Below are 18,276 nucleotides of genomic sequence, written 5' to 3' on the forward strand. Positions count from 1 at the left end.
ATAACTGTAACTTAATCAGCTTGATGATCTGTAAACGGATAATTACGCAAGGGAATTTCGGGTTGCGTCTTTTTAAATGAATGGCTTATTCTTCCCTCTAATAAGATTATCCTAGCTCTGAGAACTGAGAAATAACGAGAAAGAAATGCTCGGAGACGTTTACATTATTAGAGAAACGATAATTAAGACTTAACCTTTTTTTATTTATTATGTCACATCAAGTGACAAAGGAAAAATTTTCTTTTATCCGCTATTTTTATGGGAAATGAAGGAGAGAATCCTCCATCGACACCTTATGCTTCAGATAGAATTATTAATGACCGATAATAAAATATTCAAACAACGATACTGTTTGCACGATATGTTTTACCCTTACACAGTTGCACCTTAACACAATTGTTAAGGAAAGGCTTACGAATGAGTGATATTTATATATATATATATAAATAACTGCATTCATGTATTTCCCCAAAAAAGTTGAAATGCAGGGTATCTATCAGATCTGAATAAAACTATTGCCCGACATACCCGGGGCATATAAAAATTCTTACCCGTCATGTATTTTTTTCAACCACATGCCCAACGCGGGCACGTAAAAAACCAAAAAAATTAAAACACTTTTCGTGTTTTGGTTATCAGCGGTGATTCAGTCATTTTACGACTCACTACAACAACTGTATAGGTGCGTTATAAGGCGAATATAGGGTTTTATGGCATATAACTAGAGCATGTTCAGAAAGCTTTCTTGGAGGGGAAAAGATGGTAATATATGACATATGTGTAAAATGAGCACGTAATTTGAATACTTTTCAATTGAAGGTATGTTTCAATAACCAGTTCAGAAGAAAAAGGCTTCAACAAAGACTTCCTAAACATGCTGTATAATAAGGTTTTTTGATGGTACTTCTTGAATAACTGTTATTTAGGAGCTATACTAGTTATTCTTCTTCAATTTCCAGCTAGGACTTTGACTACATAATCCATCGCAACTGCCTAACAATGCATTTTAATCTATTTTATTTTCCTGGCCCTTAATATTTTGTGGCCTGATACTGCTCTCGTCCCTCGCACGTATCCAAGTCCTGTCCTGGAACGTAAATAGGATGTAATTCCATGAGCAAAATGAACAGTAACTTCTTTTCAGACACAAACAGCGCGGAAAATTATAATTGATGGATCTTAGATTTTCAATTGGTGACCGTACTAATTTTCATGAGAATCAGGATCGATAGTCCAAAAATTTAGACCCTGAATCTAGAAACAATTGCTGACAAAAGAAGCAGTACCACAAATAAAATTAGGAACTCGTGATGAACTCATGAACTCACTGATTTCATCATATCAGCAGTCCCAGTAATAATAAGGCAGATTCAGATGATTTATATTAAAAATTTTGTGTGTTCATTATGTTTTTTTTGGAAGAAAATTATGTGAATAACTATTATATATGAAAGTAGTTACCATATTTTCACAAGCAACAAAGTTAGTGTTAATATGAAGTGTGTCACACTACACTGTGACATGTCGAGCCTGCAGATCTTCGGTACGGTTCTCACTAACAGCACTGCCGTAATGCTCAAATTTGGATGTTCAATACCGCATGATTAATTTGAAATCGTCATCGAAATAACAGACGATCTTCCGAGACTCCATTCCGATCAGAACACTTCGGCCGTCAGACAAAAAATGCTTTACGCAATGTTGTCATTTCGTACCCCACAGAATCTTTGACAAATGATATAAAGGAAAATGTAGAACAATGTCATAAATTTGTCAAACACATGTCAACAAACAAGCGCCCGAGTAGCGCAGTGGTAAGATGCTCGTCTTCCACTATAAAGGTTACCGTCAAGGTCCTCGAATTCGGGCATAGAACGTAAGAAACAAGTTCATTACCTACCGAGCCTGGGGGCAATCACTGATAGAGGGAGCCTTTATTTCCCAATCAACTCCACTGGCTAGAAATCGCCGTGTGACGATATAGGTACGGTACGGTAAAGTGTGTAAACAACCATCTTGAAAGGTATTGATAACAGAATAGACCAGATGTATTTTTTTCTCAAGGGATGGCAAGCTGAAGTACATGAGGGGTATGAAATGAGGCCCACCACGGCATTTAAGGATATTCACCAACACAGTTTAAACTACAATCGGAGGTTAAAGGATTAGCGATCGAGACAGATTGGTTAAAATCCTCAATTTAACCAATCCGTTTCGATCTTCAATCGTTTCACCTGCGATTGCAGTTTAAACTGTGTTGGTGAATACGGCCGTAAGACATTCATAAAGTTTCACACCATTCTGATGAATAGTTAAGGCTGTAGACACAATTCAGAATACACCAACTTCAGATATTTATCAAGACCATACAATGTTTTGACGCTATTCACAGTAAAATATGAGGTCATAAAAACATGCGAGTACCGAAACAAAAAGTTTTGAAATGAAAAAGATTTGGGGAATTTTCGTCGTTGCTGTTTAATGCCATGGATGCATGCTAAGATGTTCATCGAAACGTTACAAATGTAAATAAAGTACTCGGTAAATTAAAGTTTCTCCATACGACAGCTAACACAGCCCTTTTAATATGAAATATATGTCGTCATCCCATCACCTCACTGTAACTACACAAGCATTTCTGGCAAACTTCTTCCATAATCAGTCATAAGTATCTCTAATTCTCTCGAGACAAAATAACTGCGTATCTCTAACCAACGACCCGTTGCTTCTTTAAACGAGTACAAATTTACTTTCATACGCTGAATAGGAACTGATTCCTCGGAAACGTTCGTTGGCTGGCACCCAAGACGTGTATTTAAACTGACGCATTTCTCACTTCATTTACTAGGGAATAGCTACTACTATTGATATATATTGTATGCTTTAATTCAACGTGTGAGTCTCCATCTGCTGTCAAGAAGCTGGTCAGAGAAGATTTATCAATGCATTTATTGTAAATATTTCTTGAGGCTCGAACGATTAGTTGAAAACTCGTCTAATAAATGGGTCAATAGTTTCAGTGCTACTTCGATGCGAAACTATAGATACGTTCACTTTGGTTGTTGCACTTGAACAACTACGGACAAAAGGACATCAACACTTTGTTTCAGTTGAATAGCGGGGAAATGGATCGATCGATTCAAATTTAGAGAACCACACGCTAAATCTCCGCCGCGAATCTTCCGAATGGCTAAATTTGGCTTTTGTTTCCTGTCAATGAAAGGGAAAGGAAATAACAAATAAGATATATCATTATTTCTGTGTCATTGGAAAGATATATTTACTTTCTAAAAGCATTCTTCAAAGTCTAGTTGAAACTCTTCGCACTTCTCAATTATCCCTTATCACGTACAGTAATGTGTCTCAAATAATTACGTCTATTTTGAAGGAGAAATATACTCCAAAAAATTATATGCATATTTTGATTTCTACATTTAAAATAATATATCAAAGCTGTTCGGCTGATCAACGCTGTTTCAAATCTCAACAAATCCATAACATGATTACAGACAACTTCTAATAGTAATTATTTACATGTATGTAGAAAATGCGGGTAGTATGAAATAGTCGGGTATAATATGGAATACTGAATGTTCTCCGATTTCAGGTATGGCCCCAAGTGGAACAGTGATAAACTACTTCTAAATGCCCTCCCTCCCCACGATACTATAGAATCAGTGTCACTAGGTTGTCACGAGGCTGCGCTATATGAGAATATTTGTTTTTCTACCTGTAGAAATTTACTCAGACTAGTTTTCAAAAGTGCTTATTAATTATTAGAAAAGAGCCTAATAATTTGAAACTAATCACAATGTACACCACAAGTGTAGTTATTTTATTATCCACTACTCATTTTTTAGCTAACGGTTAACGGTTCTTTCCGGTTAGATGAGATGTCATTTCTTCAAACATTATGGTTCGGGTAATATGGGATATTTTAAGAATTATCTGATTTGGTCTAAAGTATATCCTCAAGAGATGAAAGGTTTGTTTAATAGAGATGGTGAGTATTAGAAGAGAAGTCCAGGAGAAATGCGTCCGGTTTTCTGTAGGTTCATCTTGACTATGACGAAACTCTGCCCTCACGGGGACTCGAACCCCGGTCTCCCGTTTGCTTGACGAGTGCTCTACCAGCTAAGCTATGAAGACAGATAGAATTTCCTCTCCTTGGAGCGTATGTATATACAAGGATGACGTCACTCTCCGCTACCATACGAAGGTTTTTTAACAACTGGCTGTTGCGAAGATATATTTCGGAAAGAGAGAAAATTCAACTGCCCCTGCGGGGAATCGAACCCACGTCCTTCCACTTTCCGGGTGAACGCCCTAGACCACTAGACTACAGAGGCATAGAATCTCGCAATCTTTCCTTGGAGCTCGTGTACACTGAAAGGGACCGTACATGGACGGCCGGACCAGACTCAGGCCAAGCTCACAACTGCTGACGTTGCCACCAGATGGCGACTTATACAAGGATGACGTCACTCTCCGCTACCATACGAAGGTTTTTTAACAACTGGCTGTTGCGAAGATATATTTTCGTCCATGTACGGTCCCTTTCAGTGTACACGAGCTCCAAGGAAAGATTGAGAGATTCTATGCCTCTGTAGTCCAGTGGTCTAGGGCATTCACCCGGAAAGTGAAAGGACGTGGGTTCGATTCCCCGCAGGGGCAGTTGAATTTTCTCTCTTTCCGAAATATATCTTCGCAACAGCCAGTTGTTCAAAAACCTGCGTATGTATATGCTGAATGATTCCATGCAATTTACGGTGGTACATTCTGCTAATAGCTCGCAAAAATGCTATTAGCAAAATTATAAATGTTCTTTCATGGCAGGGTCATTCCCCTGACCTCAACCCCATTTAAAACTTGTGGGGGCATCCTTTGCAGATCAGTATACGCAGGCAAAAAGCAATTTTCTTCCATCGAACATCTTAAAGTCGCCATGTTACAGTCTTGGACTGATGTCTTTTGTGACACTCTCATTGATTTGGTTGAATCCATTACCAAATTAAATATAAAATTTAATTAAATTATTATGGTAAATTTATATTTAATTTGTTTCAATTTTATTTTACTTTTCCCTCAAAACTCAGCAGGTGTCTTATAATTTTGTCTCTTTCTATACTATATATATTTTTTTTCTATAAAAAATGATGGAAATATTTTTTTTTAAATTCCCAATATTTGGTATAAAGTTATTTTGCACCGTCATAAAATAGCTAAAATTTTTGATATTTTTTACTTTGCTCCTTGTGATTTCACTAAAATTTAAGAGTGCCTTATAATTATGTCTAGCACTGTGCTAGACCAAATATATTGATATTCAAAGTTGGTATAAAAAATATCAAATATGCAGGATGCATGGGTAACAGGGCGTATGGCATTTTACTGGCGAACCGTTGATACTAGAGGAGCATACTTCCAATTAGCAAAAGCATAGAAATAACTTGTAGTTACTCATATGTCGTTTATGTTGCAAAGGGCTGTTTAATTAATAAAATAATTAAAATACTTTTCATGCCATCCCGGTGTGCCCAAAAACCCAATCATAGAGTTGTTGCACCGTATCTCCTGATGCCACGTAAAAAAATTCATGTTTCGAAGTGCAATATTCGCCAAGATATTCGAATTCAAAACGCGGAGAAAAGTTGGGAAAAACAATGTTAAACGCGGACCATAAACCATTTTACCCACATTTAATGCTGTTTTTTCCCTAATTACTCTCAGTGAATATTGCACTTAGAAACGTGGATTTTTTTTAGGGGGCATCAGGAGAGACAGGGCAACAACTCTCTTATTGGGTTTTGGGCACACGGAGACTGTATAAAAAGTTTTTATTTTAATACTTATACAATCCCTGGCAATATGAATGACATATCTGAGTGCTACCCGTTATTTGGATACGTTTTCATATTGGATGTATGCCTCTAGACTCAACGGTTCGCCAGTAAAATGCTATACGCCCTGTTACCTATGCTCTCAGCATACGGCTAGATTGAAATTATTGAACGCGATCATTATTTTTGCGCTTCATACAATTATCATTAGCTTTTAATTCTTGGTGTTCTGTTGTAGGTGATTTCCTCTAAGTAATCGAAAATTGCTTAACACAGATAAAATTTTTAAATAAATAATGCACAGGCTAAAACTTTTCAACAAACAAATTGATCACTTTCCCTGCAAGTTTGTTGCTTAGCAACCCATAAGGTGAAGTTGGAAAAAAAGTTAAACTCGGCTCAATAGTTTTCCTTCCTCTCAAGAAAAGGAAGGATCAATAACGAAAGAAATAAAATTCATTCATCTCTTTATCCTATCCCCCCTACGTGTGAATAAAGATTCTAGTTTTGAATAATTTCAGTAATTATTAAAACAATGCATCGTCTGAATTCATAGCCAAAAATCTATAAGCAAAGGGGTTAAAATACGTGGAATTGTCATCGCAGAATTTGTAGAAATTTAAAGCAGAAACAAATCCGTTACGTTCAAAACAATCGCGTGATATATCAAGCTTTATTAGATTTAAATCATGCGAAAATTAAGAAGAAACAATTTGTACGCAATTCGCTTCATATATAATGGGAATTGATTACAAGTATTCACAGACCATCGTAAACATTTTCCGTAGTTTAAAACAGATAACTAATGGGGATATAAAAATATATCATTGTAATCACATAAATTTGGATCGTTTTCGTATGCAAGAGAAACTTTTGTATAAACCCGATTAATTGTTCAGGTTTGGTTTATATAAATAAATAAACAACAGATCTGTTCTCCGACAGCATCTATTTTGTTATGCAATCTAAACTCTAATCGGGGCAAGAACCATTAGCATAAATTTTGCCGGAATAAAGTGTAATAATCTGATGAACTGGTCAGTCATTTGACCATTTTGCCCCACTATGGTGGTTTTATGCCACGGGGATTAATTAGACCGGGACCGAAAATTTATAGCAAATTCAAAAAGACTTTTTCTCCCGTGTTTCATAACGACAGATTGAGCTAGTCAATCAGAGTGGTAGTCATATGCTTTTGGCTAGTCTTAGCGTCCTCTTTTTTTCTACAAGTAAGAGATGTACATGTATGTCAGAAAAGATTCTGACTAGCGATGTTTCAAAGTCGTGAAAACTCTAAAAGCCCTTTGTTGCAGCAGAAGAACGACTTAAACTGAACCACTTCACCGGAACCGAATAATATGTTGTTAGTGACAACATTGGAGTTTGATCAGTTGTAGTAGTTGTCTTGGGAAGACCCGTTATTTATTGATCATTCTCCGATATCAATTCTCCGACTCGGGAAGTTCAATCAGAAAATAATTGAATTTGTGGAAATCTAGTACAGTTAGTTCTTTGCAAATCCATTCGAAGTACAATTTATTTCCGTTTTGAAAATCCATCAAATATGAAGTAAATTAAATTTGGTTTTTCTCTTTAACATGGAGAATATGTAATGAATTTCACATTTCAAAAAACGAAAAAACAGAAACATTCTCGTTTTGTGGTTTGCTTCCAAAGAGCCCGGTAGGATTAAATATGGATAGCAAATATATATGAAATTCCATCGTCGAAATTTATATCAAATATTTCCAAAGCAAGTGCTAGTGTATAGCTAGTTAAATTACTTCGTTGAAAAGTAGATAATCAAAGTATATGTACAGTATCGTAGTCATTTTTAATTCATTTTCCTCCTATGAAATGAAATAATATGTATCGTTATAATTTTGAAACAATACTCTGAAGAGAAATGAGCAATATTTTGTTTGAATAAATTCAAAGCAAATGTTATGAATATTTGAACGTAATTACTTGTTAAAAGAAATAGCATCTGAAGTTACAAGATATGTATCGATGTTTAAAATCACACTATCGAAATTGGGGAGATGCATTGACAAATGCATTAGTTTGGAATGAAATCCATCATTCAAAATCAAGAACTGTACAAATCTGTACAAATCAACAACTGTACAAATTCTCTCATTTAAAGTAATAAACATAGAACGTGCGGTGAGGAAAGACAGAAAAATATTTGTCATATTTATTGTATACAATTGAGAATTGTACCGCACTCCACACGTTGCCGAATAAATTCTTTTCCGTTTTTGTTTGTTTGCTTAACCGATCACTGTATAGTGAGGACATATCCACTTTGAATCATGTGTTTTTTACAAATAACATGGTTTCATATTGGTAGTTATGTCTGTAGCCTAAGCTATTGGACATAGTGCTTTGAAAACACACATCTCTTTTCAAATCAGCGCTGCGTCCTATGAAATGTCATGTCAAGGCGACAAATAATTGATCCTTTGCTTTTTACATGACTTTAGATTTAGCGTACCTGGACATTGTCGGACAGCTCGTAGCCTTACTTGAAGAAGATGAACACGACTGCCAGATACAACGTTACCCTTCCCATACCTCAAATCCCACCATGGTGATGGGGGAAAGAAATGTTTGATGACAGAATCTTCCTTAAAATATTGTGGCCACCCACAGACTTCCAAATATAATTAAAGGATATTTTCATACACTGCACACAAAAATGACTCACACATTTCGGAAGAGCCGAAGATGAACATCACCGTTGCAGTTCATGCTTCATCAGGTCATGAGGAGCATGGTGAAAGGTGCGGATAAATGCATTAAACTGCAGCGACATCATTTGTAACACTTATTGTAATCAAGTTATGCATTTTCCTAGGTGCCGTATACTCGTATTTACCTTAATATACAGGGTGTTTCAAAAACAAAAGGGCAATTCAGCCATACGATAACAATCCAAAATCACATACGAACATAGGTTCGCAAACGCCATCCGGAGCCGGTACAGGGAGTTGTTGCGTCACACACATGTAAATACACCTAGTTGCACCGTAATCCTGGTATTTTTAAGAAAGTCCAGCAGTAGATGCAGCGTCGATTTAATTCGTGTGTCAGTGCGTCTGGCAAAAACTTCGAGTATTTACTGTAATAGTATTGTTCCTAAATAAATTATTGTAGAGGAATTCCTCTTCGTCGTTCTTGTGTGTTACGTATTATTTTAAATGACGTCTGCTGTTTCCATCTAGCGTTTGCGCACCTATATAAGTTCCTATGTGATTTCGGATTGTTATCGTACGCCTGACTTGCCCTTTCATTTTTGCGATGTTTTTTGAAACACTCCGTATTTCAGTATTTACTCTTAAGAGGCTTTTCGAGTGTGTACAATTATGAACTAAACGCATTCTAAATATATGCCAAGTCAAATATACCCAAAATGTACCTTTAATTTTATTTTTTCGATATTTTCCCCGCTAGTCCCAATTTATTTTATTATAGCAATAAAATTATGACAGACAGCTCACTTTTCTCAAGACCACTTTATAATGTGGAATTTGCTCGATATCCATGGATATATGGGTATTTTCTCTAATGCTATAATTTCATACAGTTCATCCCACATTCTTCGAGTTTTCTTTTGACTTTTCTCGTTACTGCCCACGAGAATCATCACTTATTTTATTCTGAGTTTTTACGCTTGAGGCAATAAAAAAAAAACAGAGTTGCGTTCTAAAGTAAAAGCAACTTCAATGCGGTGCTGCTGATGTGACGATATATGCCAATTTATGCGTGAGGAGTGTAACACTCTCGTGTGTGCAGTTTTCTCATGATGTCATTCAATGGATACATTTACGTTCTGTTATGGAGCTTAACTTTTTCCAGTAACTGGTATAAGACCAAAAATAAAATAGTATTTCAGAAATAGACTTGATTGCGTTGTATAGGAGTTTTTTTTTTAAATACATTCGCCAAAGAAATTCCCTTCGTGAGAAAAAGTTTGTGTTTGCAAATGTGTTTGCAATTCTATTTTTTTTTTCAAGAGTTCAGTTTTTCTTGATGTATTTCTTTGATTTTTCTCCCTCTTTGCATCAAGCGTTACTTCCCACAGTCATTAGGAATTATTTTCTCACATCTACGTATTCTCTAGAGCTCTCTTTGTTACAGGGAATATAGAAAATATTTTATTTCTAAATATTTTGTTTTCTCTCTTCAGTTAAAATTATTCCAATCGGCAGACAGACGAGAAACACTCTATTTTATCGAGTTGTAAGTTTTGTAAAAAGTTATACTCTAATGCTTACGTTTTAAAATAAACACAGAACACTACACAAAAATTTTGAAAATTTTCTGCTCCCTGAATAAAAACAGTCAATTCCTATGTAATTCTGTGTTTTGAGCACGAATTTGACCATAAAAAAAAGCTGAACTGACTATGGTTTTCTATGTAACTGCATATTTAATACATATACAGTAGTACAATACAAATAGAGTAAAACCCCTTGTAATGATCACCCCTCAGATGCGGTCATCCCTGTTTTGAGGCCAAGTAATAGTTTCCCATTGTATAATAAAAGTATGCATTTCAAACCCCTGATAAACGGTCACCCTTCTTTTACGGATGAATTTTTGTCCCGTAAAACAGAGGTTTTACTGTATATGGAAAGCTTGCCGATATATAGAGACACAATATTAATATATAAAGAAACACAACACGAATACATACGAAACTCAAAAAACATAAAAACACAAATGTACTACAGTACTGTAGTTGATTTTCTGGCGTCTCACACGTTACTTTGTATCGCATGGGGCTTGTACTAGACATAAAGAACATCTCTTACAATTGCCCAGCAGTCATCAGACGGCATCGAGGCTGACCATTTTCCCACGAATGTTCTTGATGGTCCGTACCACTTTCCCACCATATAATAACGCTCATAAAGCACTTTCTGACTGTAAACATGTTAATATATTTCAAAAATCGGAGCCGATAATTTTTTCATGGTGATATTCGTGTTCAGCAGGTCAGAATCAATCAGAATTGTATATTTTATGTCGGACACAATTTCATTTCTGTCCAGTGTAATTTATAAGATATACAGATAGATATATTGTAGAGGAACAGGGGGTGTGAAAGCCTAATTCGCCAGGGAATTAAGCAATCGCAAAAACATAAGAAATGAATTAGAAAATGTCTTGAAAATATTTAAAGTTTTGTAAACTGACTCAAAAGTGTCTTGCTAAAATCATTTGAAACCATGTATTTATGCATTTTAATATACAATGACTTTCAACGTTTTTTTTTATTATACAGATAATATATGAAATTTTTTTTTAAGTTTAGATTTTACGGAATTACAAATAGATAGAGTTTTATTCAATTAGGATCAAGATACTTCACGTTTTCACTGAAAAACTTTTTTCCAGATGCTTCACATAGAACATACATTAGTGGGAGAAAAAAATCAAAATTCTCAGAGACTTTTAATGATTTTCCCTGATTTTTTTTCGTAGAAAGCAATCTATAAAAAAAATATTGATAGATTATTCCGCAAAAATAATTTTTCAATGAATCAAACACCAGGATATCGGTTAGAAACATCTATCATTAACGAAAACAAACACTATGATTTGATAAATTTTTGTATAAACTCTTATTTTACATGGTGATAAAACTTTCACTGCTAAAAATTATTTCTAAGCTCTGCCGAATCTCATGGTTTGTTTGCCCGGTCACTTATATATTTCACTCTATTCATTACCATTATTATTTTTATGGATACATAAAAAAGAGAAGAACGGAGCAAAACAAGGAGACAAGACTTTACATGAACTTGAAAACTTTTTATTATTTTTGTCATTGTTCTCAGTTTGTACGTCACAACAACTTGAATTACTTCTGTTAGCTCTTGTGTCGCGCTGGCTTACACATAAGTAAAGTTCTTGAAAAATAATCACCTCTCTCATTAATATTAATAGAGGAACCCAACAAATATGTTTTAAAAACAAATGTGGCGATATTATTTCTTTTGAACAAGGTTTTACGAGAAAAAAATGAAAGACGAGAGAGAGAGAAGCTGCAACACACCTCGGATATCTCCATCTTAGCGTGATGCAATATTATTCTTTGCTGTTTTTTATTCTTATATTGCTTTGTTTTAATGACTTTGAGGGTAGTCCGTGTTTCGAAAACCCCAGAAATATGTTAATGAAATTTTTCTCTCTTCGTGACCGTATTTTCTCAAACCTCCTTATGAATGCTGAGGTTATAAATTAGCATGCGTATATCATACGTGAGCGTGAAATATCATACTCTCAGAAGAAAATTAAAAATCTAGCGAAAAAATTTTTTCAAAAAAAACTTTTTTCCCGCATGTATGAAATACTGTATATGTTGGAGTTTTGTAATCAAAAAAATATTTTTAGTGTTTTCATTTGATTCTTTCAATGCTCGTTACTCATGCATCAAAATGGAACTCGTGAATTCAAACACCAAGAAAAGTATTGGTAGACATTTTTCTTTAAAGTTTTTACATTAGTAGAAAGACCTCATCCATCAAGGAAAGAAAGGAAAACATTCTTAAAAGAGTATAACTCTCTCGCATAAGATCCAGATTCAAAGAAGTATACAAATAAATGCTGAATACAAATAAAATTACAAAAATAACATACCAGAACAGATAAAAATGCAAAACTGATTTAAATCACAACAGCGGATAAAGTAAATCTCGAGTGAACATGTTTGAACAGATCATATACATACGTGTACAAACACCTGTATAAACATTCATTCAAGTCGAAAAGCTTTAGAGAGACAGACTTTTAATTTATGCATATTTTCTGCAATCTCCGAAGTGGTGGAAAATATCTCGGAATTTTTCTTTCTCAAATCTACCGCTGGGTTCCCGTGGGCGGTATCTTACTTAATCGGAATATGCTTCCCGCAAGTAAGAAAGTCATGTAAAACTATGAAAACGCGAAATTTCAATTTTGAAGCTCTCTGAGAACATACTGAAAGAACTAAACAGGAAGTTATCGAAAGTGAATGTTTCTGACAGAGAGTATTTTCGTATTTTAACTCCATTCCTTACTCTGGAAAATGCAATTTCCCATTTAAAGGAATAGACATACTATACTTATTCGTAAACAAACTAGTTGTTTTTCTATCCGCTTGTAGACTGTTAAAATATATTTTTAGCCAGTAGCATGCGTTTTATTTCATACCTTTTTTTCCATTTCGAACTCCTACTTGGGAGAATAAAATTTACTCGAGTAGAACTGCATTCAGATATCAAAAGGTAATTATTTTGTACGATCGTTTCTCTCTCATTTCACCTGGTACAATTCTTCTGAGCAATAATTTATACTTTCTGTTTGTGAATGTTTATATATAAATAAGTGGATGGAAAACAGATATATAAAATATATATTTGGAAACGTTTGATGTATCTTTTCATCGTTATGCTCAATTTATTTTATATAGAATATTTCGGTGTTCGGGTAAAAATTAAATGTGTAATGAAAATATTTCCCTTATTTCAATTACTTCTTTTCGTCTACCATAGATAGGGATGTGAATTCATCTCGCAACTTCAATTACCAGTAAGTTGTTGCAGAAATTGATTTGTTTCAAAAGCTAATTTTTTTATAGTGAAGTTAGTTGCTTCAAGATTTTTGAGTACTGTATTTTTCTGGCAATGTGAAATATTTATTGCTACAGAAGAATAAGAAAGTTGTCGATGATGGAACTATTCGAAAAAAAAAATCAGACATGACGTAGAATTTTTGTTATACCACGCGCATTTAGTATGGTTTTCTTTTTTTATTCCTTTCTTTTTTAATGTACTTCGTTCTGAAGATTCCCGTTGTTTTTGAAGGAGTTGCATTTGTCTGATTTTTCTTTTACGTATGCTGCTTACTATGCCAGAGGCACGAAGATACCTTACTCCGGAGATGCATTCGATTTTTCTTCTGTTACAACGAGGAACTCAAATCGGCATGTAGCACGGCATATACCATCCACGTATAGGAAAGAAGAAGGAAAAGAATGAAGTATCAGTGTTTTCAAGGAACTGAAGTCAGAAGCCCTGTCTCATTCAAAGGAAAATAGAAAATAAATAAAAGAAGAAATTCTAAAGAGAACATCTGTGAGGATCAAATCGAGATTTGAATCCGTCTTACTTTGGAAAAGATCAGAAGAGTCGTTTGTTTCCTTGATATTTCTTTTGTTCCTTAGATCGAAAAGTTGAACTTTGTTGTCTGAATTTATCTGCACTTTGTTGGTTGAAAGACGTAAACCACGCAATATACAAGGGAAGGCTTTTTTATATTTGTTTTCCAAAGAGCATTTTTTCATTTATCATAACCTCCTAGTAAGCGTACTTTAGCATCCGAACCCCGTGTACGAGTCCCAGCTTGAGCTGCGTAAGAATTTAAACAGCCATTCTCGAATTCTACTATAAACTATAGGTCTCAGTCGAAATGGTCTCCATGTTCATAAATGACTTTGGTGCCAAGTTATAAATGAAAAACTTCAACAATTGCGTCATATGTGTTTTAGAAGCTTCAACTATTAACATTTACATTTAATTGTTTTTGGAAAAAAGACATTTAACCAGAGAAATACAAATTTAGTGAATTAAGTTTACATTTTATCCACTGTCATAAGTTAACAAAAGTAGAAAAAAATCTACCATTTACGTCTTGGTAAATATCAAATTCTAAATCCTCGTTATAAGAAGAATCATAAATATTATACAACCTCTGACAATAAAGTTCGGTGAATAGTACTGTAACATTGCCGTAGATGAAATGTTAACGAAAGTTACCTTACTGTCCTTCGAAATAGTCGCCTCCCATTACTATGCACCACTGAGATCTCTTATACATGTCCTGGAAACTTTGCAAGAAGTCTTCTTTTGGGATGGATCGTCAAATCTCTTTCCTTTCAAAGCGAGTTTGAGTCGTGGGAATAGGAAGAAGTCTGGAGGATTGAGATCTGGCGAGTATGGTGGATGTTCAATTTGCACCACCCCCTGTTTTGCCAGGAACTGTTTGACGATATTGGCTGTGTGAGGGTGAGCATTGTCGTGAACAAGAAACCATGAACGTTGTTGTGCGTACTGAGGTCGTACCCTGCGTAGACGTTTCATGAAACGGGTCAAAATTTCAATGTAACTTGCAGCATTCATCGTCGTTCCCTCAGGTAGATATTCCTTGTGGATTTTCCTGTTCATTTTCCTGTTCTCAGTTAAGAACCAACGCACTAAACAAGCACTTTGCAAAACAAGTCTTTCACGGAACACAAACGACGCTCAACTGAACAACGGTGGCGGCAGATGGTCAACACCTGCCGCTACGCATGTGCAGCGTTTTGCTTCGCCAGTGTTGCCAGATCGGCCGTTCTGACTTCATTCACCGAACTTTATTGTCAGAGGTTGTAATTAACGTATCATATGTGTCTCATTATCCTATAAATAAAAATATACTCCGCAATTATCAAAATTTTTCGTATTATCGTCACGATACAATTTCATTGAAAAAGTTCGCCATATATGCTTTGCATTCAATAATGACTGAATGAATGCAAATTATAGAATTCATCTAAAGCACAGTTTCCCAAACTTTTTGTTCCATCGCCCCCTTCATCAGAAATTTTTTCCTCTCATCGCCCCCTTCATCAGAAATTTTTCCTCTCATCGCCCCCTTCATCAGAAATTTTTCCTCTCATCGCCCCCTTCATCAGAAATTTTTCCTCTCATCGCCCCCAACTCAAGTGAACCTATAGGATCGTATGGTAAATCCGTAGCTTTTATCGCCCCCGGACAATTCTATCGCCCACCAGGGGGCGATATTCCCCACTTTGGGAAACTCTGATCTAAAGTAAGTAGAAATTTTTGTGGAAATCACGGTAATTGGTGATTAATGACGATGAGTTTTCTTTATTTCAATTGAGAATTCTGAATATTTCTTGAACTTGGAAATAAAATAAAAATTATTCACAGTCATGCAAAACGAATGTCAATTATACTCAATAAACTTTTGTATTCAAAATTATATCTTCAAAATCTCAAGTTAATTGGAATTTCCTAAATAACGAAGTCTTGATAGACAATGGATAAGATACGAATATTTCCTTTCATACTTCAAGGTATTTTGTTCACTTTGAACGTTATTCTTGAAACCACACAGAGTAATTATACGATTTTAATTAATTAAAAAATGTTTTGATGTTTCCTTAGTTCTTTTTGTTCGTTAGTAAACGTTTTATAAAATTATACGTTTTCTTTTAGATTTAATGCGTTCTCTTCAAGATCAGTTATATGTAATAAACATATATACTATTTTATTCACCCAACCTCAACACTTATGGTTGAATTTTTTCATTGGATATTTTTCTGGTAGATTGAGAAAATTGTTTCGTAGATTTAAACAAAACCGTACTGGATATAAAACCTTTATATAAGGGATCTACTGCACAAGTCAAACTACGAAATAAGTGAATCATAGATTATCATTATCGCATGTATGAAATGATATGCCAAGATATAATTGCATATATCTGCAGCTTGAATATTCAACGCTTATCTGACAGAGAGAGACATATGAAGGTACATATCACAGTTCGTAGAAACTGGGTAAGTTCTGTTCTTCGTGCGTGTGATGAAAGTCATTGGAAATTCCATACCTACATATACAGTGTATTTTGTATCAATAAATTCTACCGGTGATATCAACGCATCGGAGATTGCAAATGTATGCGAACAAACGACAAACTTCCTGTGAGCATTTAATATGAAGTGTCAGGAGAAATATCGATTATTAGTGCAACTGATACTCACGATGACGGCTAAATATATATACGGAGAATGGCATGGATTTGGCAAAACTAATATGGGTCATATTTTGAAAGAAGATGTTGAAAATTAGTTTATAATCCGCTGACGGCCATCCCAAGCTGATGCAAGATGATTATTCCCTCAGTAATATGATGTGAAAATGCTAATTTGACATGGAAATACCCACCTGGGTTCTAGTTAGTAACTATCAACGATGATAATTGTAAGATAATGAATCAAGTTTTAGAGTTTTCATTCCCAAAATAGATACCAACATCAAGTGATAAAATTCTGAAACTTAATTGATGTTTAAGATTATCTCGTGTCTCTAATCATCGGCAATAAGGGAAACAAAAATACAAAAAACTGGAAAGAAAAACATTTTTAAGCAGATAAAGCATTTAATTTTGTATTTGAGGGTCTTATTACATTTCCTCGGAAAAGAACTTCATATGGGTTAGATTAAACTTTAATTTCTTAAATTTTTCCAAGGAAATTTTCTCAGAATAACATTAGGAACATAAATAACGTATTTAAAAAAAATCACTTTCTTTGTTAAAGAGAGAAAATTTTTCAATACGAATTTGTTCGTTGAAAAAATATTTAGTTAAATAAGCAAACAGTCTTGACGAAACCAATTTTTACCAATCCAGAATTTGCATGTGAAAAGACTTGATCAGACCCTTTTTTTTTCTTCTAAAATTTACATTCAGCAGTGTTTGTGTTTATTTTGTGAAGGAAAATTCAGTCAGTGAATATGTATATTCTTTTACTGAATTTTTTTGATGGTTTGTTCAAAGATACAAGTAAGGAAAATATAAGATCATTATTGAAAAAAATCGAAACTTTGCTCCGTTATAAAGTTCATTTAATTACTGAACATCAAAATAGTTTTTTGTAAAGTGTATAGTATTGGTAGACTATACTTCTCCATCTTTTCTTTAAATTTTGCTTTAGTAAAACTTTCCGATTATGCATGATTATTTTTTCTCAAAAAGTATGTTTAGTTCAAAGTGAACGTGATATTTGAAATGCTTTACTACCAAATGCAAATGCCATAACAGACAAAATGCCCAACGAAGTGGCTGAAAAAAGATGCCCATAAAAAAATATATGAATGTAGAATATATATCTAAATTATCAAAAATACTGCAATCCAATAAGAGCAGTAAAAAACCAATAACTATGATAAAATATAAATATACTGCCCATAAAAAATTATGGTTGTCTCATCTAAGAAGGGATGGCCTCTCGATTTATCCCAAATTCCCGGAAGTAAAATATTCCATTTATTCAGAACCCTTGTTAGATAAAAACTCCCTGCGACACCACAACATCGAATTGTCTCTTACCAGTCGATACTGGTGTCCCCTTGTCGAAGCAGTTGATTCATGATGTATTAATAACTTAATAACTCATGGTCCATTTTATCCATCCCGTTTAAAATTTTGAACATTTCAATCATGTCCGTCCGTCCCCGGCACCTGCGCTTTTCCAACGTAAACATTTTCAAAAAATCAAGTATATCTTCATAGCTTAAGCTCCGTGTACCATCAAGAGCCCGCGTGGCTCTTTTCTGCCCCCCACGACCAAGTTCCTCTTTAAGTATGGTCTCCAAA

At 34.6% G+C, this 18,276-nt stretch overlaps 1 protein-coding gene and 2 non-coding genes across 3 annotated transcripts in view; 1 reads left to right on the plus strand and 2 right to left on the minus strand.

Moving 5' to 3' along the window:
- LOC149085452 (Kv channel-interacting protein 4-like) overlaps positions 1–18,276 on the minus strand; it is a 161,590-nt gene that overhangs the window by 37,411 nt on the left and 105,903 nt on the right. The window lies entirely within an intron of this gene.
- Positions 4,078–4,149, minus strand: TRNAA-AGC (transfer RNA alanine (anticodon AGC)). The gene has a single exon. It is a non-coding gene; the product is annotated as a tRNA-Ala (tRNA).
- TRNAS-GGA (transfer RNA serine (anticodon GGA)) lies at positions 4,601–4,674 on the plus strand. The gene has a single exon. It is a non-coding gene; the product is annotated as a tRNA-Ser (tRNA).

Source organism: Pholcus phalangioides, unplaced genomic scaffold (genome assembly GCF_987345545.1).
Source record: "Pholcus phalangioides strain wild (caught in Gottingen) unplaced genomic scaffold, Ppha-v1.0 ptg000007l_1, whole genome shotgun sequence".
Taxonomy (NCBI): Eukaryota; Metazoa; Arthropoda; class Arachnida; order Araneae; family Pholcidae; genus Pholcus; species Pholcus phalangioides.